Here is a 24835-nt window from a genome sequence, read left to right as displayed (position 1 = left end):
GGGAAGATAGATTATGAAAGTAAATTAGCAAAAAATATAAAAACAGATAGTAAGAGTTTTTATAGTTATATAAAAGGAAAAAGGGTGGCTAAAGTAAATGTTGGTCCCTTAGAGGATGAGACCAGGAAATTAATAGTGGGAAATATGGAGGTGGCAAAAACACTGAATGAATATTTTACATCAGTCTTTACAGTAGAAGACACTAAGAATATCCCAACACTGGACAAACAGGGGGCTAAAGGGGGGGAGGAGCTAAACACGATCAAAATCACTAAGGAAGTGGTACTCGGTAAAATAGTGGGACTCAAGGCAGATAAATCACCTGGACCTGATGGCTTACATCCTAGGGTCTTGAGGGAAGTGGCGGTAGGGATTGTGGATGCATTGGTAATAATTTTCCAAAACTCCCTGGACTCGGCAAAGGTCCCAGCAGACTGGAAAACTGCTAATGTAACACCCTTATTTAAAAAGGGCAGTAGACAGAAGGCTCAAAAATATAGACCGGTTAGCCTAACATCTGTGGTAGGTAAAATTTTGGAGTCCATTATTAAGGAGACAGTAACAGGGCATTTGGATAATCATAACTTAATAGGACAAAGTCAGCATGGTTTTATGAAGGGGAAGTCATGTTTGACAAATTTGCTGGAGTTCTTTGAGGAAGTAACATATAGGGTGGATAAAGGGGAACCAGTGGATGTAGTGTATTTAGACTTCCAAAAGGCACTTGACAAGGTGCCACACAAAAGATTATTGCATAAGATAAAAAATCACGGGGTTGGGTGTAATATTCTGGCATGGATAGAGGATTGGCTATCTAACAGAAGGCAGAGAGTTGGGATAAATGGTTCATTCTCAGACTGGCAATCAGTAACTAGTGGTGTTCTGCAGGGGTCAGTGCTGGGTCCCCAACTCTTTACAATCTATATTAACGATTTGGAGGAGGGGACTGAGTGTAACAGATCAAAGTTTGCAGATGATACTAAGATGGGGGGGAAAGTAGTGAGTGAGGAGGACATAAAAAACCTTCAAGGGGACATAGACAGGCTAAGTAAGTGGGCAGAGATTTGGCAGATGGAATACAATACTGGAAAGTGTTAGGTTATGCACTTTGGCAGGAAAAATCGTAGAGCAAGTTATTATCTTAATGGCAAGAAACTGGAAAGTACTGAAGTACAAAGGGATCTGGGGGTCCTGGTGCACGAAACTCAAAAGGTTAGTATGCAGGTGCAGCAAGTGATTAAGAAGGCCAATGGAATGTTGGCTTTCATTGCTAGGGGGATAGAATATAAAAATAGGGAGGTATTCCTTCAGTTGTACAAGGCATTGGTGAGACCGCACCTGGAATACTGCGTACAGTTTTGGTGTCCATACTTAAGAAAGGACATACTTGCTCTCGAGTCAGTACAAAGAAGGTTCACTTGGTTAATCCCGGGGATGAGGGGATGGACAAATGAGGAGAGGTTGAGTAGATTGGGACTCTACTCATTGGAGTTCAGAAGAATGAGAGGCGATCTTATTGAAACATATAAGATTGTGAAGGGGTTGGATTGGGTGGATGCAGGGAAGATGTTCCCGATGATGGGTGAAACTAGAACTAGGGGGCATAGTCTTAGAATAAGGGGCTGCTCTTTCAAAACTGAGATGAGGAGGAACTACTTCACTCAGAGGGTAGCAGGTCCATGGAATATGCTGCCCCAAAAAACTGTAGAAGCTACATCACTACATGAATTTAAAACAGAAATAGACAGTTTCCTAGAAGTAAAGGGAATTAAGGGTTACGGGGAGCGGGCAGGAATTTGGACATGAGTCTAGGTTCGGATCGGTCATGGCCCTGTGGGTAGCGGAGCGGGCCCAGGGGCCGTGTAGCCTGATCCTGCTCCTATTTCATGTGTCTAATTCTGTTAGATGCAGGAGATGGTTCTGTGATAGTGGATTGGCAGTTAGGATCAGATCAGCCATGATCTTATTGAATGGCGGAGCAGGCTCGAGCGGCCGATTGGCCTACTCCTGCTCCTATTTCTTATGTTCTTATGTTCTTATGTAAAATACTACTCTGACAATGTTGCTATTATGCTAAGAAACAAAGATACTCACAGATATTGCGCTTGGCCTAACATATGAAATCAGATTACATTGGATTGTGAAACCCTTATGGAATCCTCCATTACTGCCAGGTTCTTCCTGGAATTCTACTCCCTGTGTTACACAGGAAGAAAGGTACGAAGGTCAAATGACCTCTCACAGGAAGAAAGGAACAAAGGTCAAATGACCTCACACAGGAAGAAAGGAACAAAGGTCAAATGACCTCTGCTTCACACAAACACACTGCTAACACAATAACCACCACCAGAGGGTGCTATCTTCACACATATAATAGTCCATTGGTCCAGAATACTCCCCATCTGGAGTCGTTAATGACTCCACAAAATCCGAACTCTACTTGTCACTGGAGTCCTCTGGCGACAAAAGAAGAACCACCTCAGAGACGGTCCGTGGGTGTCGATGATAGGATGCAGCTTCCGTAGACTGCTGTGAGGGGGTAGGTTGCGTTCTGCTGCGCACAGTTCCAATCTGGGTATGGTGAGGTCTGGCTGGGGCGCCAACTTGCCTCTATCAAAGACGAAGCCGATTTTGCTTTGTCCTTCTTGAGTGGTGACCTTCAGATAAGCCACACTTGCAATGGCCTTAGCGGATGCGTCTGCAAAGACACAAAGTTCTTTGAATTGGGCATTTGAGGGAGAGAAAGACGTATAGCAGCGAAGTATTCGGATCTCCTGTAAGTCTTGGAGTGAGTCTCTCCATCTGTCCAACTCTGCTTACATTTCTTCAGGGAGAGGTGAATCCCACTCTTCAGAGCATGTGGAGAGTTCCCTGAGGAGTAGCCTGCCTTGTATGGTGACAGGGGCTAAGAAGCCGAGACGGTCATATAGGCTGTTGACTGTAGAGAGCACTCCTCTACGTGTGAAGGGTTTCTTGGCATCTAAGACTTGGAACGTGAACGTGTCTGTTGCTATGTTCCACGACACCCCTAGGCTATGCTGTAGGGGGAGGTCATCAGTGAAGAGGTCTAGGTCTTTGACGTCCTTAGCACGATCTTCAGGGGGGAATGCCTCCATCACTGCTGGTCTGTTAGAGGCTATCTTATGCAGCCTGAGGTTGGATAGTGCAAGTAGTTCCTCGGCTCGTCCGAGGGTACTGATGGCCTCTGCTTCGGTCGGGAATGACTTCAGTGCGTCATCGACATAGAACTCTCGTTCGATGAACCCTCTCACATCACTGCCAAAGTCGTCGTCTTCCTCCTTGGCAGCCCTCCTTAGTCCGTATATGGCGACAGCAGGGGATGGGCTATTCCCAAAGACATGGACACGCATTCTGTAGTCCACAATGTCTCTATTGGGGTCATTGTCCCGATACCACAGGAAGCGGAGGAAGTCTCTGTGATCTTCTCTCACCACGAAGCAATGAAACATGTGCTGGATATCGGCAGTGATGGCGACGGGCTCTTTCCTGAATCTCATGAGCACTCCCAAGAAGCTGTTGTTAAGATCGGGCCCTGTGAGGAGTACGTCGTTGAGAGAGACTCCCTGATATGGTGCACTGGAGTCAAACACCACGCGGATCTGTCTACTGCATGGGGTAAGGTAGCCTGGACGACCATTCTCCAAGATGGAAGTCTTGAGTGTGCTCACCTGAGATGGCTTCTTCTCAGATTCTTGGTGACGTCCTACAGGGTACACATTAACGAGACATATCTTGGAGCATGCTCTTGCGCTCACTCCTTCTCCACACACCTCGGTGCACATGGATGTAATCTCTGGACCAGCAGCTCCCTCTCTCTCCCCGCCGTGCTCTGAAGCGGGAGGAGGCGTCTCTGACTTCCAAGGAGCTGGGCCTGGGCGTAGTGCTGAAACGTGCCGATCACTTTCGCCTTCTGTGCATTTTGCATCTACCTTGCAGTTCTTGGCGAGATGGCTCGTGGAAGAGCAGCACTTGAAACATATAGAGTTCTCTTTAAGATATTGTTTCCGATCTTCCAGGGACATCTCCCTGAAGCCTCTGCACTTCTTTAAAGAATGGGGCTTGTTGTGGATAGGGCATTGTTTGCTCATATCCTCAGGTTTCTTCTGAATCTTTGTGTGCTCAGTTGAGGACACTTGGATTTTGTGGACAGATATTGGTGTCTTTCCATGTCTGTCGAACTTGTCTCTTCTGGCAAGTGCTGGGTGGGAGGAGAAGAAGTTGAAGCTGGGGTCATTCCTGGCTTTGGCTTCTTTACGGATGAATTTAACAAACGCAGAGAATGGTGGGAACGCCACATTGTGCTTTAGCTTGAACTTTGATCCAAACGTTGTCCACTTCTCCTGCAGGTTAAATGGAAGCTTCTCAATGATGGGACTTACCCCTCTGGAAGTGTCTAAGTACAATAGATCGGGTAGGTAGCCGTCCTGCTTTGCGGCTTCGAGTTCCAACAGCAGATCTCCAAGGTCGCGGAGCTTCTGGGGTTCCTTACTCGTCAACCTCGGAAAGTTCTCCAACCTGTCAAAGAGAGCCCTTTCAATGGCTTCGGGCGAGCCGTAGCTTTCTTCCAGCCTCGCCCAAGCCTTCTTCAACCCCTCTGGCAGCTGTCCCACATTGGCCGCTTTTATCCTGGCGGCCTGTCCGGCGGACTCTGGGCCGAGCCATTTGATAAGGAGGCCGAGCTCTTCTCCTGCCGACAGGTCTAAACCTGATATGGCATCGTGGAAGCAGGACTTCCAAGCCCGATAATTCTCCGGCCTGTCATCAAACTTAATTAACCCCGAAGTTACCAGCTGGGTGAGTGCAAGGTATTTGGCGAGGTCGTAGGTGCTGGGACCTGTGCCAGGGTTGCCTTGGCCAGGGGCTCTGTTGGGGGTCTCAAGGAACCGAGAGGGGTTTTGCCTCTGACTTTCTCTATTCAGCATCCTATTCCTTTGCACCGTGTCTTCCTTTCTGCTGGGGGAGATTCTGCGGCTTGAGGCACGCCGTCTGCTTTGACCTTGGTTGGCAACTTGTGGCATGTTATACGAAGTGCTTGCGTCTGTAGAGATGTGCGGGCCTCCATCCCTTTCTCCTGTAAACTGTATGTCGGCATAGTCGCTCACGTAATCTATGGTGCGCTGTCGTGACCTCTGCCACGAAACGGGAATTAAAGGTTTGTAAGCTGTCTCGGGATCAGCTCCCTCCAAAATTGCCTCGAATACTTGTGTCTCGGCTAATGCAGCATCTATCTCTTTTTGTTGCTGCAGAGCATCTAATGTGGCTTGGAGACGGGCCTGTTCAGCCTGGCGTTCCACTTGGTGACGGGCCTGTTCTGCTTGGAATCGGGCCTGTTCTGCTTGGAGTCGGGCCTGTTCTGCTTGAAGTCGGGCCTGTTCAGCTTGGGGTTCAGCTTGGAGACGGGCCTGTCTTACTTTTATTTCTATTTCACTGTTCGCATGCGCAGCTCTGGCTTGAGCTGCCACTAGCTTAGCCCGTGTTCTGGCGATAGTCACGCTTATTCTAGAACCACCTGATGACCGTGAACCAGCTTGCGATCTGACGTAACTGGAGCTTATCGCCCGATTGTCACCTTCTACAGTTTCGTCTGCCTGTTTAAGATCTTCTCCTGGCTGCAAAGCATTTTCGTTATTATCTTCTGACATGTTGATGTGAGGTAGATGTGCTCTACGAGGTTAAGACTTACACTGGGTTCCTCCTGCTCCGCTCTTCACAGCTAGCTGTATTGCTATCTTTTCACTGATATCTTTTCACTGATATTTTTTCACTGATATCTTTTCATTGTACTGGCCGTGCTAGATGTGCTCCTATCTAGTTATCCAGAAAGTTAAACACTCTATTCAAAATAATTCTTCATGAAGCCGTTTGCTGTTTGAAGCCTTTACTTGAACAAATTTGTGAAACTGTAAACAAAGATAAAGTATGTTTTGTACATAAACTGAGTACTATACATTCGATATCACATAAGATATAACATATTTACAACAGTAGAATAGATTAATTGTATAACTAACTAACATTTGGATTCACTTCTGTAACTATCAAATATTAACCTTTTATAAACATAGTGTTATCAAAATACTACTCTGACAATGTTGCTATTATGCTAAGAAACAAAGATACTCACAGATATTGCGCTTGGCCTAACATATGAAATCAGATTACATTGGATTGTGAAACCCTTATGGAATCCTCCATTACTGCCAGGTTCTTCCTGGAATTCTACTTCCTGTGTTACACAGGAAGAAAGGTACGAAGGTCAAATGACCTCTCACAGGAAGAAAGGAACAAAGGTCAAATGACCTCACACAGGAAGAAAGGAACAAAGGTCAAATGACCTCTGCTTCATACAAACACACTGCTAACACAATAGCCACCACCAGAGGGTGCTATCTGCACACATAAAATAGTCCATCGGTCCAGAACAGTGAGAATAGCCGCTCGTAGTCCCATCAGTTTATGACTGTTAGGGCTGATACTGTGTCCAATTCCGTCTTTACCTGGACTCCTGCTATCTTGAGAGTGACCCAAATGGTTCGGTGATCCTCCGTTGTGATCACATTATGTAGTTTCAGACAACTCAGTTCCCTGCTTTCGGAGTCATTATCACTCTTTTGTTCGTCTGAACTATTCTCCGTCATCTTATGTACCTTCTTGTACTTTCCTTTGGTAGGTTTCTTATTGCTGGTTTTCTTTCCCGACCTGCAGACTCGTGCTATGTGTCCTACTTTTCCACACTGTCTGCACACTTTGTCTTTGAACCAGCAATCATTCTGGTCATGTGTTGTTCTGCCGCAGCGATAGCACTTCTCTGTTCTATATGACATTTCGTTTGTGCCATATTCTTGCAGTCTCTGTTGTATCTCTGCAGCGCCCCGTGCTGCTGCTTCATATGATACCGCAATGCTGAAAGCCTTTTCCAGCGTAAGGTCCTTTTCAGATAAAAGCCGTTTCTGGGTTCCTTCACTTTGAAGCCCACACACAAACTTGTCCCTTAAGGTATCTGCCAGTCCCGCTCCAAACTGGCAGTGTTTCGATAGTTTGCGCAGTTCTGTTAAATAATCAGCATTGCTTTCATCCTTATGCTGGTTCCGTTTGTGAAACTTGAATCTTTCTGCTATCAGCAGCGGTGTGGGGTTTAAATGTCCCTGTAGTATCGTTACTATGTCTTCAAAACTCTTTTCCATTGGCTTCGTTGGGGTTACTAGATTTCGTAATAAACCATATGTCTTTGCACCCATTAAATTTAACAATGCCGACGCTTTCTTGTCACCTGACACCTCATTTGTCTTGCAGTATACCTCTATTCGTTCGACATATGTAGTCCAATCTTTGACTTCATTGTCAAAAGCGGTGATACTGCCACTCTTCGGCATTTTGGGTGTGGTTTAAAATGGTGTCTCCCAATGGCTTAAAATGGCATCTCCCGCGCTTTCCTTCCTCCCCCGCTGCTGCCAACGCCGCACTCGGCGGTCCTCGTGGCAATGGCGGCGCCCTGTAGGTTTCGCGCACTTCTCCTGCGCTGCTGCCAACGCCGCCCTCGGCGGTCCTCGTGGCAATGGCGGTGCCTCGCGGGTTTCTGCGCGTCTCTCTCTCCCTCTCTTCGATGCTGCTCGGCCCCTGAACACCGACTGCGCCCTGTGCGCTCTGCCCTCTCTCTCTCTCCCCCGTCGATGCTGCTCGGCCCTTTGCTGTGCTGCTCGGTCGGGCTCTAGCCCGCCGCTGTCTGGGAAGGGTCTGCGCACTACCTGTTGCCAGCCTGTTTCACTGGACCACCTCGACTGGAAAGCCAAGCCTGGCTCTCGACAGCCTCCCCCGCAATTCTCGAGTCTCTGCTGGATGACTGGGCGGTTGCCTGTGGTCGACGCCCGAGTCTCTGGCCTTGACCTCCAATCCACTGATCTCCAGGAACGAATCCCCGGGAGGTGATGCAGAGTTGCAGGTAGGTTCGAACTTGCCTTGTCGCCAATGTTGTGTCTGTGTATAATAAGACACAGACTGCAGGAGAATGGTATAACAGGTGTTTGCTCAACGTGGCTCACACGGGAACTGATCTGTACAGATTACTACTCAGTGCTATATACAGGTGTGGTCACTGCCGGTACTGCAGTATACATGAGCTGTCAAAGATAGTTCCCCCCTTAAAGGTATATACATTACAAGCCCCTTACTACCAGGTCATCCAAGTATATCCGCACACCATCCAGGCCCTCGATGATTTGCTCCATTGCTCTGTGGAAGATTTCTGGGGTGGAGCTAATGCCGAAGGGCAGGCGCTGGTAAGAGTATCGACCAAACGGGTTGTTAAAGGTGCACAGCTTAGTACTCTCTTCATCAAGTGTCAGCTGCCAGAATCCATGCGAGGCGTCCATCTTGGAGAAGAATTTTGCTCCTGTCATTTTGCTGCCTATTTCCTCTCTCTTTGGGATTTGATAGTGCTCTCTTTTTATATTAACGTTAAGGTCCTTGGGATCCATGCAGACACACAATTTATCAGTCTTTTTTGAATTGACGCAAACCATGGAATTTACCCAGTCAGTCTCGGTTCCTCAGTCTTCTTTATGACACCTAGTCCCTCGATGCGGTGTAGCTCTTTCTGCAGTTTCTCACGGAGGGCCACCAGAACTCTCCTGGGTGCGTGAATCACAGGTTGTGCGTCATCTCTCAGTTTGATGGAGCATGTAAAGGGCAGTGCTCCGAAACCCTGAAATACATCCGCGTACTTGTGTGTTATAGCATCATGCTTTATATTTGTACTGTCTTGGGGGGCACTCTGCATACAGTTCAGTTCATTAATAGTATAGACTCGTTTTACCAAGCCCAAATCTACACATGCCTTATCCCCCAACAGTGACTCATGTCCTTCAGGCACTATAACAAACGTCAATGGGTGAATGCGATTTTTTACCTTAACATTCAGCCTACACGTTCCTTTTGTTTCAATACTTTGTCCATTGTACGCCTTCAAAGCCATTGTCTTGTTCAGTATTTTTGGTCTCACTTTGAGATTCCGTGCATCACTCCAGCTTTTGAGGTTTACCTTAGCACCCGTACCTAGCTTGAAGGGAACAATGGTGCCATTTACCAGCAAGGGGACTATCCATACTTCAGTCTTTAGTCCTACGGAATGTACTTCCTTTTCCATATCTTTACCCTGTTTTAAGTCATTTTGCACCATTCCAACATACAAAGTCTCCGATTCCGTGTCTTCAGTCTCAATAGCATGCATTGTCTTTTTACCTTCGGTTTTCTCTTCCCAAAAGCACATTTTAGCAAAGTGATTCCTGCCTTTACATTTTGCGCAGTTCTTCCCATAAGCCGGACACTGTCTTGCCACGTGTCTATTGCCGCACCGTCTGCAATCGTATGGCGTCATAGTCCTGAACTCTGTGTGCCCTCTTGTGTCCCTTCTGTGTACTACATCCACTGGTAGGTTGTCCAGTCCCAGTACTCTCACGCCCGTTGCTGTAGTTCTCCCATTGAATTTTTGCATGTGCATGGCTGAGAGTTCACTAGCATGACATATTTTTACTGCAGCATCCAAAGTTAAGTCATTGTCCCTAAGCATTCTCTCCCTCACCTTCTTGTCAAGTATTCCGAAAATGACCTGATCGTGTATCATCGATTCCTTCAAGTCTCCAAAGTTACATGTTTGTGCTTTTGTTTTTAAGTCCGTCAGAAAAACATCAAAGGATTCTCCTTGCTTTTGCCCGCGGGAGCGAAAAACAAATCTCTCGAACGTTTCATTCTTTTTAGGTGTGCAGTATTTATCGAACAAATCTATCACCTTGTCCAGATCATTTTTGTCTCCTTCAGCTGCGAATGTAAATGTATTATACAGCTCAATTTCCTGTGAGCCAGCCACTGTTAGCAACAAAGCTACCTTATGTGTTCCAGAGCTAGTCGTGGCGTCGATCGCTGTGAGGTAGAGAAGAAAACGTTGTTTGAATTCGCGCCAATTTTCGTCCAGATTTCCTTCAAGTTGCAGGCTAGTCGGTGGTTTTATCCCTTCCATTGTTGTGGTATGCCCGTATCGTGCGTTCTATAAATCCTGGTACCATGTAATGTTATCTTATATCGTAGTATTAAGAGGCTTACGAGTAGATATCGTTGAGTACTCTTTATTAGGTCTTGAGTCAGTGCCAGCTCATGTAGTACTGCCGCATGGCCAAGATGGCTTCCTATTTATCCGACTGCCATCAAGCAGCTGTCTTTACTACAGCTACCATCAAGCAGCTGTCTTTACTACAGCTACAGTTATCTGTACAGCCTCCTGACCTTTAACCACCCCAATAAAGTGCTGAGCAATCTCACCTCCATTTCCCTGGAGACTTTCCCGATCCCGAAAACCCAGTTAATTTCAAATCAGGATCCCAATTGCACTGTGGGAGCCTGATTTAAATAAGCGTCCCTCCCATTTGGACACTCGGACGCCTTGATAACCGCTGCTGTAAAAATGGCGGGGGGCACATGCGCTGCAAGTTGAGGTCGGATTCCACGTATTTCACGGTTTTACCCCTCATCTGACCATCTCCCGCCCATTGTGGGGGGTGGGGGGGAGGTGCGCGATTAATATCGAGACGATTAATTCTATGAGCTTGCATCAGTGAAAGTTCTTCTATGTATTCTACCCATTTAGCTTTGAAGTCTTCTTTATCACCTAAATGATCTCACTGTTTGTTCTTAATGAAACCAGACGGAACACCTGGCATCAACCTCGGCACCGGCTACGGACACAGCAACGGCACACCCAGCCCAGTCAACCCTGCAAAGACCTCCTCACCAACATCTGGGGACTTGTGCCAAAATTGGGAGAGCTGTCCCACAGACTAGTCAAGCAACAGCCTGACATAGTGATAGTCACAGAATCATACCTTTCAGCCAATGTCCCAAACTCCTCCATCACCATCCCTGGGTATGTCTTGTCCCACCGGCAGGACAGACCCACCAGGGGTGGTGGCACAGTGGTATACAGTCGAGAAGGAGTGGACTTGGGAGTCCTCAACATTGACTCCGGACCCCATGAAGTCTCATGGCTTCAGGTGAAGCATGGGCAAGGAAACCTCCTGCTGATTACCACCTACTGCCCTCCCTCAGCTGATGAATTAGTGCTCATTCATGTTGAACACCACTTGGAAGAAGCACTGAGAGTAGCAAGGGCACAAAATGTACTCTGGGTGGAGGACTTCAATGTCCATCACCAAGAGTGGCTCGGTAGCACCACTACTGGCCGAGCTGGCCGAACTATGAAGGACATAACTGCCAGTCTGGGCCTGCAGCAGGTGGTGAGTGAACCAACAAGAGGGAAAATCCTACCTGACCTCGTCCTCACTAGTCTACCTGTTGCAGATGCATCTGTCCATGACAGCATTGGCAGCAGTGGCCACCGCACAGTCATTGTGGAGACGAAGTCCCGTCTTCACACTGAGAACACCCTCCATCATGTTGTGTGGCACTACCACCGTGCTAAATGGGATAGATTCAGAACAGATCTAGCAGCTCAAAACTGGGCATCCATGAGGCGCTGTGGGCCATCAGCAGCAGTAGAATTGTATTCCACCATAATCTGTAACCTCATGGCCCGGCATATCCCTCACTCCACCATTACCACCAAGCCAGGAGACCAACCCTGGTTTAACAAGGAGTGTAGAAGAGCATGCCAGGAGCAGCACCAGGCGTACCTAACAATTAGGTGCCAACCTGAGGAAGATGCAACACAGTACTACATGCATGCTAAAAAGCGGAAGCAGCATGCTATAAACAGGACTAAGCGATCCCACAATCAACAGATCAGATCAAAGCTCTGCAGTCCTGCCACATCCAGTCGCGAATGGTGGTGGACCATTAAACAACTAATGGGAGGAGGAGGCTCCAAGAATATCCCCATCCTCAATGATGGTGGAGCCCAGCATGTGAGTGCAAAACACAAGGCTGAAGCGTTTGCAGCCAACTTCAGCCAGAAGTGCCGAGTGGATGATTCATATCGGCCTACTCCCGAGGTCCCCAGCATCACAGAAGCCATTCTTCAGCCAATTCGATTCATACCACGTGATATCAAGAAACGGCTGAGCGCACTGGATACAGCAAAGGCTATGGGCCCTGACAACATCCCGGCTATTGTGCTGAAGACTTGTGCTTCAGAACTAGCCCCACCTCTAGCCAAGCTGTTCCAGTACAGCTACAGCACTGGCACCTATCCGACAATGTGGAATACTGCCCAGGTATGTCCTGTCCACAAAAAGCAGGACAAATCCAACCCGGCCAATTACCGTCCCTTCAGTCTACTCTCAATCATCAGCAAAGTAATGGAAGGTGTCATCGACAGTGCTATCAAGCGGCACTTACTCACCAATAACCTGTTCACTGATGCCCAGTTTGGGTTCCGCCAAGACCACTCGGCTCCCGACCTCATTACAACCTTGGTCCAAACATGGACAAAGGAGCTGAAATCCAGAGGTGAGGTGAGAGTGACTGCCCTTGACATCAAGGCAGCATTTGACCGAGTCTGGCATCAAAGAACCCTAGTAAAACTGAAGTCAATGGGAATCAGGGGGAAAACACTCCACTGGCTGGAGTCATACCAAGCACAAAGGAAGATGGTTTTGGTGGTTGAAGGTCAATCATCACAGCCCCAGGACATCGCTGCAGGAGTTCCTCAGGGCAGTGTCCTAGGCCCAACCATCTTCAGCTGCTTCATCAATGACCCTCCCTCCAACATAAGGTCAGAAATGGGGATATTTGCTGGTGACTGCACAGTGTTCAGCGCCATTCACAACTCCACAGCTAATGAAGCAGTCCATGCCCACATGCAACAAGACCTGGACGACGTTCAGACTTGGTTTGATAAGTGGCAGGTAACATTTGCGCCACAGAAGTGCCAGGCAATGGCTATCTCCAACAAGCGAGAGTCTAACCACCTCCCCTTGACATTCAATGGCATTACCATCGCCGAATCCCCCACTATCAACATCCTGGGGGTCACCATTAACCAGAAGCTTAATTGGACCAGCCACATAAATACTGTGGCAACAAGAGCAGGTAAGAGGCTAGATATTCTGCGGCGAGTGTCTCACCTCCTGATTCCCCAAAGCCTTTCCACCATCTACAAGGCACAAGTAAGGAGTGTGATGGAATACTCTCCACTTGCCTGGATGAGTGCAGCTCCAACAACACTCAAGAAGCTCGACACCATCCAGGACAATGCAGCCCACTTGATTGGCACCCATTCTACCATGTTAAAAATTCACTCCCTCCACCACCGGCGTACCGTGGCTGCTGTGTGTACCATCTACAAGATGCACTGCAGCAACTCACCAAGGCTTCTTCAGCAGCACCTCCCAAACCCGTGACCTCTTCCACCTAGAAGGACAAGGGCAGCAGGCGCATGGGAACACCACCACCTCCAAGTTCCCCTCCAAGTCACACACCATCCTGACTTAGAAGTATATCGCCGATCCTTCATTGTCGCTGGGTCAAAATCCTGGAACTCCCTACCTAACAGCACTGTGGGAGTACCATCACCACATGAACTGCAGCGGTTCAAGAAGGCGGCTCACCACCACCTTCTCAAGGGCAACTAGGGATGGGCAATAAATGCTAGCATTGCCAGCAATGCCCTGATCCCATAAACAAATTTTAAAAAGCATTTGTTTCATTTTCGTTCCTTGGCATTGTACGATAGTGTTAAAACGGATGATAGGGTGAAATCAATGGAAATAAAAATCATGTGAGATGTAAAATATGAATCGGCAAACCATTTTACATTGCTCACGATTTTTATTTCCATTGACTGTATTCTGTATTATTTAGCGCTGAGGTCTGCTCGGCACCTGTTGCACATTGTGCTTTATAATGTAATCCAGATGCTCCAATGACACTGAGAACCTATTCATGCCCCTGTTGTGTACTAAGTTCAGGAAGCACCTGAATAAAATACAAATGACGAATAGCATAATGCATTTAGAGCACCTTAGTATTGCTCCATATCCTCAGTGTCCATTTGAAGATGGGATATTCGCCATGTTGGGTCCTTTCTCTTGTAGTTTCAGGGTTATCCTTTTTTTAACTTGTGGTTGTTCTAGTTGTTTGCACTGATTTCAGTTCCATTTTACTGTTTCCATGATGCCTTCATTTTATGGTTATATTGATAGACTTTTGTTCAGAAAGGATATCAAGAGATATGGAGTAGAGGCGGGTAACTGGAGTTGAGATATGTTAAGCCATGATCTAATTGAATGGCGGAGCAGACTCGAGGAGTTGTTTGTCCCATCATTGAAAGGCCAGATGCAGGTCTTGCAGCCATTTCTCTGTTCACAAGTGTTTCTTCCTGTCAGCACCCAGACTGCACCTCTCCTTTAAGAGGGGCCCCAGGGGCTCAGATGCTGCTTTGGAGGTCCTAGTGCAGGCAGTGGACAGGAGGAGGGAGATGGTGTTCTGACCAGGAGCACAAAGTCCTCCAGGCCTCTCCTCCACTGCCAATGGGAGGAGGTCGCTGAGGAGATCAATCTCAGGAGCTTAACTGGCAGGACGTGGCTGCAATGCTGGAAATAGTTTAGTGACGTCACCAGAGGTGTCAAGGTAAGAATATTGCTCTCCTACTCTCTGCTCACACTTCCACCACCTCCACCATCATTACTCAGAGTACTCACAACACTTCCCTTTGCACTCCTACAATCACAGCAACACACTTCACTCCATCTCCTTTGTCTCATGCTCACCCACTCAGCACTTCCTACACTCAGCACTATTCCATCCCTCACTTTCCCACACTCCACATCTGACACACTGCAGACAAGCTATTTGGTCATGACGGGCACATTCTCTAAACACCTCACAAGACTGTCACTGACACATTCCCTTTTTAACAGGACAAGATTGTGTACAACTCTAGCCGGGAGGCTGTCACCGGAGGATGCCGAGCCTGCCTACATGCCCTCTCCCCATCGAAGAAATCGTATTGGCCATCTCAGGCTGAGGGAGAGTCATATCTGTGGCGATTGGCTACGCTGGAGGAGAAATGGTGCAAGGTTTTTCACACCCTATCCTCTTTGTTACTTCTTCTATCTCACCCAACACATTCTGCATGAAAAACTACTGAAGGGTCCTTGCTGCCTTTTAGAACATAAGAACATAAGAAATAGGAGCAGGAGTAGGCCAATCGGCCCCTCGAGCCTGCTCCACCATTCAATAAGATCATGGCTGATCTGATCCTAACCTCAAATCTTCTATCACTCTGCATCCACCCGAACCCATGTGATCTCCCGGGAGAGGCGAAAAACCAGATAAAGACCCAATGGCCAATTTGGGAGAAAAAAATCTGGGAAATTCCTCTCCGACCCATCTAGGCGATCGAAATTCTTCCAGGAGATCACTCTGTCCCTATATTTTCTACAGTACTTACCTTCTGTAAAGGCGATCTCCACCCCAGCCAGGAACAGGAATAAAACCATCTCCTGAAATCTAACAGAATTAGAACACGGTAGGAGCAGAACAAGGCTACACGGCCCCTGGGCCCGCTCCACTACCCACAGGGCCATGACCATTCCGAACCCAGACTCATGTCCAATTTCCTGCCCGCTCCCCGTAACCCTTTATTCCCTTTACTTCTAGGAAACTATCTATTTCTGTTTTAAATTTATTTAATGATGTAGCTTCCACAGCTTTCTGGGGCAGCAAATTCCACAAACCTACCACCCTCTGAGTGAAGAAGTTTCTCCTCATCTCAGTTTTGAATGAGCAGCCCCTTATTTTAAGATTATGCCCCCTAGTTCTAGTTTCACCCATCATTGGGAACATCCTCACCGCATCCACCCGATCAAGCCCCTTCACAATCTTATATGTTTCAATAAGATCGCCTCTCATTCTTCTGAACTCCAATGAGTAGAGTCCCAATCTACTCAACCTCTCCTCATATGACCACCCCCTCATCTACAAGTTGTTGGGCAAGTCTATCACATGGCAAATCAACTGCTGGGCAGCCCAATATCAGTGAGGGACCCTACAACAAGTGTTGAATGCTACTTTTAATATTTAATTCATTAATGTGCCCTGGATGCCTACAGAGCAGCATGATCAAATATGGCCACCGGGGTACTTCCGGCTCATAATGAGCCTACCATATTGGATGATTAGTTGCCATTTTTGCACCTGAGAAACAGGTGTGGCACCCTTGGATTTCTATGCCAGTATCTCACAAAAAAGCTGCTGCTGACAAGATATTGGACAGAGAAGCAGTTATACTTTTGTTATTTATGTCATCCCTATGTAAATCTCGGCATTGATTTCATGAAAATTTGAAGTACTCAATTGAAGTAAATTAGATAGGGTACAGTATGGAGAGCTCATGTTAAAGCATCAGATACCCAACAAAGATTAGCAGGGTATTAATGTTTTCTGAATGGATCAAAATGGAGGCCAGAATTCTGAACTTGTTCGCCCATACTCAAATATGTTGGTGCTCTCAATATGTCCTCTCTGACTAGGGGTACATCCCTAGTTTACTGGAGGTGAGGTGTATAACGGGCAGCCAATCCACTACCGCCAGTTTTTCGTCTGGCCATGAATGTTAAAATCCATATCGTTGTCTTTAGTTGCATGTCTGTTGATTAGAGATGATAAAGGACTCCTATCCCTAGCAGTAACTCCCTACTCTGACTTAAACAGTAAAGATTTCTTATGTACCTTTGGCTTCTAGTGGGACATCTAATTATTTTTCTTGCTGATTTTAATTGCTTTGCCTAACTTGAAAATTGCTTCTTCGCATCTGTCAGGGTTTGTTGAACTAACCGCAATGGTACTGTGGATGAAGGCCTTAAATTTAGAGCTTTGTAAAGAATAGTCCTCCTGGGAGAATTGGGAGGAACAGTACAGAAAATGCAGATTGTGGGCCTGATTGGCCACAGTTGCAGTCGCATCCCTTCACACAGTTTTACATTTATTATTAGTGCAATTTCCCCTTCTTTAAAGGGAGTTCCAAGTTAGGAAAGAAGCAGCGATACCAGCAAGAGATGGCACACATCTTACTGAGAAACTAGTTTAGACTGACATTGTGGGGTGGAGCAAGGACTGATTTTGAAAAATATAATCTGCGAAGAAAATTCTAGAATTGCCTCCTGTGTAGCTGTAGAGCTGATCCACCTGAGCGTATAGGATAGACTGAAGCAAGGCTACAAATGAACAATTGTTGAGCCTCTTTAGAAAAGGTATTCAATCTTTGCTGGAAAAAACTCTGCCATTCTTTATCTCTTTTAAAATTTCCCTCGTATTTTTATTCCTCTTCCCCACGCATGCAATCCCTGGCTAAGGGAGTATGAAGGTGACCTACTCTCGGTCATTGTTAATGTCTTGAGCCAGCCACAAGAAGGTTAGGAGGGTGACTTGGGTTGACTTTCCCTCAGTGCCTCCTGGATATAAGATATTAATTAAAGATCAGTTAATATTAAACAAGAATTAAGTGTATTGATTTTGGCTTCAGATGTGGCTGTAATTACAGGCCTGGAAAGAATATCCCGTGTCAAGCATTTCTAATACATAGTGCTGACCAGAATTGTAAGGGGGAGAAAAGTTTGTGTCAATTACATCAAAATTTGAACAAGAAGCAATTTTTAAAAAAAGTTAGTAATTTTTTTCTGTCAGCTGCAGAATCGGAAAGTATATAAAAACAGACAGCTGTTGAGAGTAGCCACAAATTAATTAAGACTGAATTCCCCTTTAATGGCAATGAACTCGGTGATTGCAATAATCTCACTGGGCTGTGCAATTCAGCAAAATTACACTCACAGCTGTTATTGTTACAAGAATTCCCTGGAGTCTATACGGCAATAACCAAGGGTCACAAACAACCGTGAATACAATTTGTCACCAGCTGCTCTCCCTTATGAAATGGATGGTGAGCGGAATTCCAGTTTAGCACCTCTGAAAGAAAAAAAGAAAGATTTGCATTTTGAAAGCACCTTTCATTGCTTCAGGGCATCCTAAAGTGCTTTACAGCCAATGAAGTATGTTTCAAATGTTTTTATTTCAGATTTCCAGCATCTGCAGTATTTTGCTTTTGTACTTTTGAAATGTAGTCACTTTTATAATGTCTGAAACACAGCAGCTAATTTGCACACAGCAAGGTCCTACAAACAGCAATAGGATAATGACCAGATAATCTGTTTTAGTGATGTTGCTTTAGAGATAAATATTGGTCAGGACACTGGGGAGAACTCCCTGCTCTTCTTCAAAATAATGCCATAAGTTCTTTAACATCTACCTGAGAGAGCAGAAAGGGCCTTATTTTAATGTCTCATCCAAAAGACAGCACCTCCAACAGTGCAGCACACCCTCTTGTCTGCAGTGGAGTATCAGCCTATATTTTGTGCTCAAGTCTCTGGTGTGGGGCTTGACCCCACACCATTCTGACTCAGAGGTGATAGTGCCAGCACTGAGCCACAGCTGACACCTAGCTTGAAAGTAATTTCCAGATTAATTTAGTTGCTACGATTCTCGTTAAAACTGGCTTTTTTCATATGAAAATTGAGGGCTTTTTTCACCTCCTTTTTATGTCAAAGCTACGGTAATGTTAGTTTTTTATTAGTTAATTGTTGTTATCATTCTGGAGAGCTCACTGCCTCAGCTAGGAAATAATGTTCCAGGCTGATTAGAGATTACAATCAGCATTTTGCTTTTCTTCTGATACCTTATTGCACCATTGTTGGACATTGAAATCAGGGAGCCTATAAAATTAAACACTTTAATTTTCCCTTGAGGCAAGAGCTTACAATTTCCTCACCTGAAGCACTCAATTGCTGGGTGGTATCATGGTGCCCAGTTGTGTTAAATGGGCAGAAGTTCCGCTCTGCCAGGAATCCCCTGGGTTTGCCTCTCAATGCATTGTCCTGCAGCCAGAGCCAGCGATGAGCAGCCACTTCATTTTAATATTCATTTGGGGCGTGTCAATCCTGTATGCTATTTCCCACAATTCTGCCATCCACGGCACCTGAAGAGCACCCATTTAGAGTGGGTGTCTAGGTTGCTAGGCATGGTAAGTATCCTAGACACCATGGAAAGGACACAGTAATATAAAAGTAACAGGCCTAGAAATTCGGTTGTTTGCGCCAGCGGTTAGCGCCTAAAGAGACCGAGAATTGGGGCGTAACCTAATGTTGGGGCGGGCGCAATGAAGATAGCGACAACTCCCATATTGACTATACATTTAACGCCTGCGCTAAGTGTTTGCGGGCGCCCACGAGCGCAAGCAGATCATGACGTCATTTCATTGTGCAACGCCTTTTAGGGGCACCTGAGCGGATATTGGGTGGCGCCCGGAGCCTTTACGCCTAGCACTATTAGTGACAGTTCGAAGGAGCGTTAGCAGGCTCTTCTCGGAGTCGGGGGGCGCTATTTAAAGGGGACAGCTCTAGTACAGAAGCTTCAGCCACTTGGCCTGTTCATTGCGATCGTTGGTGGAGAGAGTTGGTGAGCTACTGTGGAGCAAAGTTTTTGGAATTTAGCATTAGAGTACTTGGAACCCTCAAACCTGTCCGGAGCAGTTGGAGCATGAGACCTAACAGCCTTTTGACCAACTGGCATCGGAATGGGAGATGCTTTGGAGGGTGACGGGCTCCTGGCCGAACACTATGAAGGGGCAGAGAGACGGCGGGAGAGAGGGCCGGGATTGGCCAGAAGGAGGAGGGGCAATGGAGGTCGGCCAATCCGAGGGTATGCTGTGAGGGTCTTTAGGCAGCAGGTGTCATACCTTGACATGTCGGAGGAGCAGTGTGTGCGAAGGCTTCGATTCAGCATGGACGTTGTTACTGAGCTGTGCCACCTGCTTGCTGAGGATCTGCAGCCGCGTCTACGGTGCATAACCTCCCTGTCGGTGGCCGCTAAACTGACTGTTGGCCTCAATTTTTATGGCAACGGATCCTTTCAGTGAGCCATTGGGGACATCGCGAATATCTCTCAGGTTGCAGTCCACTGCTGCATCCAGCAAGTTACAGCTGCCCTTTATAGGCGAAGGCGTCAATTCATCACCTTCCCTCTGACCCTGGAGAAGTAGGCGGAGGAGGAGGAGGAGCATGCAGACGAGGAGGAGGAGGAGGAGGAGGAGGAGGAAGATGGAAGGGCTCCTTAAAGTGGAAGGGCCATCCGTCACAGGCTCATGAGGACTCGTATCGAGGTCGCTCTGGTGGAATGATGAGTGTCTTAACTGCTGCGCACTTTGGATGTTTGAAAGCCTCTGAAGGCCAGCATCACTGTAGTTAGTCACGTACACCATAGCACATTTAAACTTCTCTTTATTGTCACAAAAGTCTTTCATTACAGCAAAACAACGTCATGTCAACAGAAACCATAACTAACAAAATAACAGTTAACTCTTCAGCAAAGCCGCCAAACTAAACAAACTATTTCCAACAATTCCAACAGGTGAGGGTCTCCTTGATTTTGGCCAAAGAAACGTCTCAGCACCTCCCTCTACTGCTGACCCCTTGATGGAGAACAACTTCTCTTTCGTGCTCGGCCCCTTCCCTCCCTGCTGCTCCTACGTAATTGAACCCCAGTGGCGGGGTGAAGGCTGGGGGACGCCTGCTGACTGTCTGGAAGCGCAGAAGCCCCTGAGGGACGGCCTGGCCAACCTCTGGGCTTGGAGGGTGCGGACGCAGGATGCTTGATCTGAGCATGGCTGGAAGCAGTGTGCACTGCAGGTGGTGGCAGCTGCACTGCAGACGTGCCAGCGCTGGCATGTGGAATGGTCACCTGCCGAGAGAGGACACCTGCACCATTGTCGGACGACACACTGGCTCTCTGAGGGGACTGGCTCGGCTCATCCGCCACAATCGCATGCTCCACTGATTCCTGGACTTGTATGGGACTGGAAGGGCCCGGGGTGAGCCTAGCTGATGCAGATAGGGTGGCTGCAGTGAGAGTTCGCGTTGCCTCAATCTGGGTGTGGACGAGGCCGGCAAGTGACTGCGTGGCAGCAGTGAGGACCTGTGAGCCAGGTGCCAGTGCTTTGGAGAAGCCCTGGACAGTTCTTTCCATTGCTTCGGACAAGGCCGGTGCTGACCGCTCAACTGCCTCGGACAAGCCCTGCACAGACCTTTCCAGGGATTGTCCGAAGCCCTGAACAGTCCTTTCCATAGCAGCCTCGAAGCCCTGGACAGTCCTCTCCATTGTTGGCCCAAATCCCTCGGCAGACCTCTCCATTGCTGCCCCGAAGCCCTGGACAGTCCTCTCCATTGTTGGCCCGAAGCCCTCGACAGACCTCTCCATTGTTGCCCCGAAGCCCTGGATAGTCCTGTCCATTGTTGCCCCGAAGCCCTGGAGAGTCCTCTCCATTGTTGCCCCGAAGTCCAACACACTCTTTGCCAGTGTATCTATTGACTGAGGCATCCTCCCCACTGCAGCCATCAGCTCAGTGTGCCTGAGCTGGGTCTGGGTGCTCATTTCAGCCAGGCGACGCACCTCCTCTGCACTCTGTGCAGCAGTCATCACTACCTGCCTTGCCCTCCGGGGAGACGGTGGCCGAACTTGCCTACCCCCCTTGCGTTGCTGCATGCCGCTTGGTCCGGCAACTGCCTGATCCTCAGAGGCCCCCCCCTCCCCTTCAGGGAACTACTATCCCCAGTCTGTACATGTGTATGCTCCCCTGAGATTGGAACGGATGGTCCGGCTTCCTCCTGATCCTCGCCTCCAGAGGCACTGGCACTGGCAGCTTCAGGGTGTGGAGCCCCAGTTGGTGATGCATCATCTGAAAGCAGGGAGGTGGAAGAGTGGCTTTAGCAAAAGGACAGGTTGGCGGAAAGGCATGGCAGATTGCGGCACACTGAGGAAGCATGCTGGCGGGGGGACCAAGTGGAAGGAGACAGCTGCAAAAGGTGAGAGCCTTACCCTCGCTGTCGAGAATGGGGTCGGCAGCTGCAGTGGTAACAGGACCAGACAGACGTCCTCCAAGAATCTGGTGCACTCTCTCCTCGAGATCCGTGAGAGTGACCACTTGTGGAGGTCCGCCACCGGTTCGACGCTGCTCCTTTCGCATCGTCGCCAGCTTGGACTGCAGGGGAAAGAAGGGGAAGTTCTGTTACATGATGCCTTGAGAGATCATCTCATGCCCCCCATGGTGCAAGAGCCCTTACATGATGCCTTGAGAGATCATCTCATGCCCCCCATGGTGCAAGAGCCCTTACATGTGGTCTTGAGTGAAATGTCCATGTGTGTGCCCAGAAAAGGCCATGGGTGCTTGCTGACAGATGGCCATTGGGGCATCATGGCAACAGGGTCCTCGAAGTTAGGTGCAGATGGAGGGAATCAGAAGTTTGCATAACCAACACTCACCCTAACGACCCGAGTGAGGTCGTTGAATTTCTTCCTGCACTGAACAGGGGTCCTGGTCGCCATGCTGTTGGAGTTGACCCTCTGAGAAACCTCCCTCCAAGATCGCCGGTAAGCCTTTTAATTTGGCCTCTTGCCATTGTCAGGATACAGAACATCTCGACGGCGCTCAACTGCAGACACCAACTGGTCCAGAGCCTCAGTGCTGAAGCGCTCTGCTCTCTGTCTCACCTTCTCCATCCTCACCAAGTTTCTTGCGCCAGAGAAGGGCGAGCGCCGATTCTGAGACCTACAGGTCGTTGAGTGTAGCAGCTCAGGCTGACTGACCCACCCCTTTAAGAGCCGGCCGGCGCCTGGAAGTCTCGTGGTTTCCGGTAATTGAGATCACCTGCACTGCGCCCGTCCACGCCGATATTGGGTAGCGCCTGAACTTTTGCGCCTTAGGAGCCCCGTGCAACGTCTGAGTTCACGCCTCAATCCCCTTTGGGGGCGATGCAACCCAATATCTCGCCAGGCAGCGATAAGTTTCGTCTGGCTATAAACTTTGCGCAGCGCCAGTTCTAACGCCTCAAGCGGGGTTATACTCAATTTCTAGGCCACTGTATTTTAACAATTTCATAACCCTGTTGAAAATTAGGTTCTGACGAGTCTTTGTAGCAACTGATGATGTTGTTCTCTTCCAGCACCACGACAGTCACTGGTGGGATTCCCAATCCTCTATATGACATGCATTGAAGGTGAGATGGATCTACAAGTGATGAAAGGCAGCTCAAGCTGCAGGAGAGATATTTTGTGCGCACTGGGTGAGACCAGCATGCCCGTATCTGCATCAGGCTGAGGTGAAAATACCTTCAATTTGGTCGACCATTAGTGCTACTGGAGGCACCTCTTCTGAAAGGAAGATGGGATAAGTAATATATTATCACATGGTTTGTCACATGGTTTAGTATGAGCATGCTCAGTTCGCTCTGGCCTGGTAAACAAGCACCTTGACGAGCAACTCATCCTGTCTCTGTCCTTCATTTGTTTTACCCACATATATTACATTTTTGATGACAAGAATGGGATCCCAAAGCCATTTTTAGGGATCATGGAAGGACACAATGTTCAACCTTCGAGTGGAAAAGTTTAAGGTGAATTTGTGACACCTAAACTGAAATTTTTGCGATGTTTTACTGTTAATGCTGATGGAGAATTGTCTGTGCTTCGTCTTCGCGTGTATGTATACACAGCAACAGCAGCGTTGATTCTCACAGGTACACAGGTAGAGTGCTGAGTCACTGTTCAACGGGATCGGGACAATCATGGCTGCACATTTCTTTGGAAGCATGTATGACCGACCTCGCAAACCATTCAGTTCTTACATTGAGCAGATGGTGAAGTTTTTTAAGGCCAATAACATTATTGAGACGGAAGGTGCAAATGAGAATGTTCAAGCTCAAAATAAAGTAATTCGTGAACGTAAAGAAGCAATTTTTCTAACGGAGGTCGGGCCAGATGTCTACAGAACGTTGACAAATCAACTCGCGCCAGGGAAAGCAAAGGATGTGTCGTTTGAAGACATTGTCGAGAAACTCGAGGACCATTTCGACCCAAAGCCTTTAGAAATACCAGAGAGCTACAAGTAGGGTCCCAGAAACCAAAAACAAAGTGAAACCATCAGTGAGTCCATTGTAGCTCTTAAAAACCTGTCTTTGCATTGTAACTTCGGCACAGTTTTGGATTGTGCGTTGCGAGCTAAGTTTGTGTGTGGACTGGTAGATTACTGAACACTCCAAACCTAAAGTTTGACAGAGCATGCAAAATGTTTTGTTTTATTCGTTTATGGGATGTGGGCATCACTGGCAAGGCCAGCATTTATTGCCCATCCCTAATTGCCCTTGAGAAAGTGGTGGTGAGCCGCCTTCTTGAACCGCTGCAGTCCGTGTGGTGAAGGTACTCCCACAGTGCTGTTAGGGAGGGAGTTCCAGGAGTTTGACCCAGCGATGATGAAGGAATGGCGATATACTTCTAAGTCAGGATGGTGTGTGACTTGGAGGGGAACTTGGAGGTGGTGGTGTTCCCATGCGCCTGTGCCCTTGTCCTTCTAGGTTGAAGAGGTCGTGGGTTTGGAAGGTGCTGCCGAAGAAGCCTTGGCGAGCTGCTGCAGTGCATCTTGTAGATGGTACACACTGCAGCCACGGTACACCGGTGGTGGAAGGAGTGAATGTTTAAAATTGCCCTATCTATGGCGATGGTGTCTAAGAATGCTTGGGAACTCCGTCCAACTCAAGTGACTAGTGCAGCTGAAGTCTACAGTCACAAAGCCAGCAGCGAACCTAAAATTGTGAGACCAAGTCAAAAGCATGTCAGTGAGAGCAGTTCAGTGAAATGTTATCGCCGCAATGGAAATCACTCACCAATGTCCTGCCAATTCAGAAATGCAAAGTGTTTTCACTGCCAGAAGCAAGGCCATATTTCAACAGCTTGCAGAGCTAGATCGAAAGCAGAAAGTAAGAACCAT

The sequence above is a fragment of the Somniosus microcephalus genome, chromosome 10, assembly GCF_052327205.1.
Source record: "Somniosus microcephalus isolate GS21.2 chromosome 10, FLI_Smic_1.0, whole genome shotgun sequence".
NCBI lineage: Eukaryota > Metazoa > Chordata > Chondrichthyes > Squaliformes > Somniosidae > Somniosus > Somniosus microcephalus.
The sequence above is the reverse complement of the archived record's forward strand: the minus strand, read 5'-3'. Positions refer to the sequence as shown.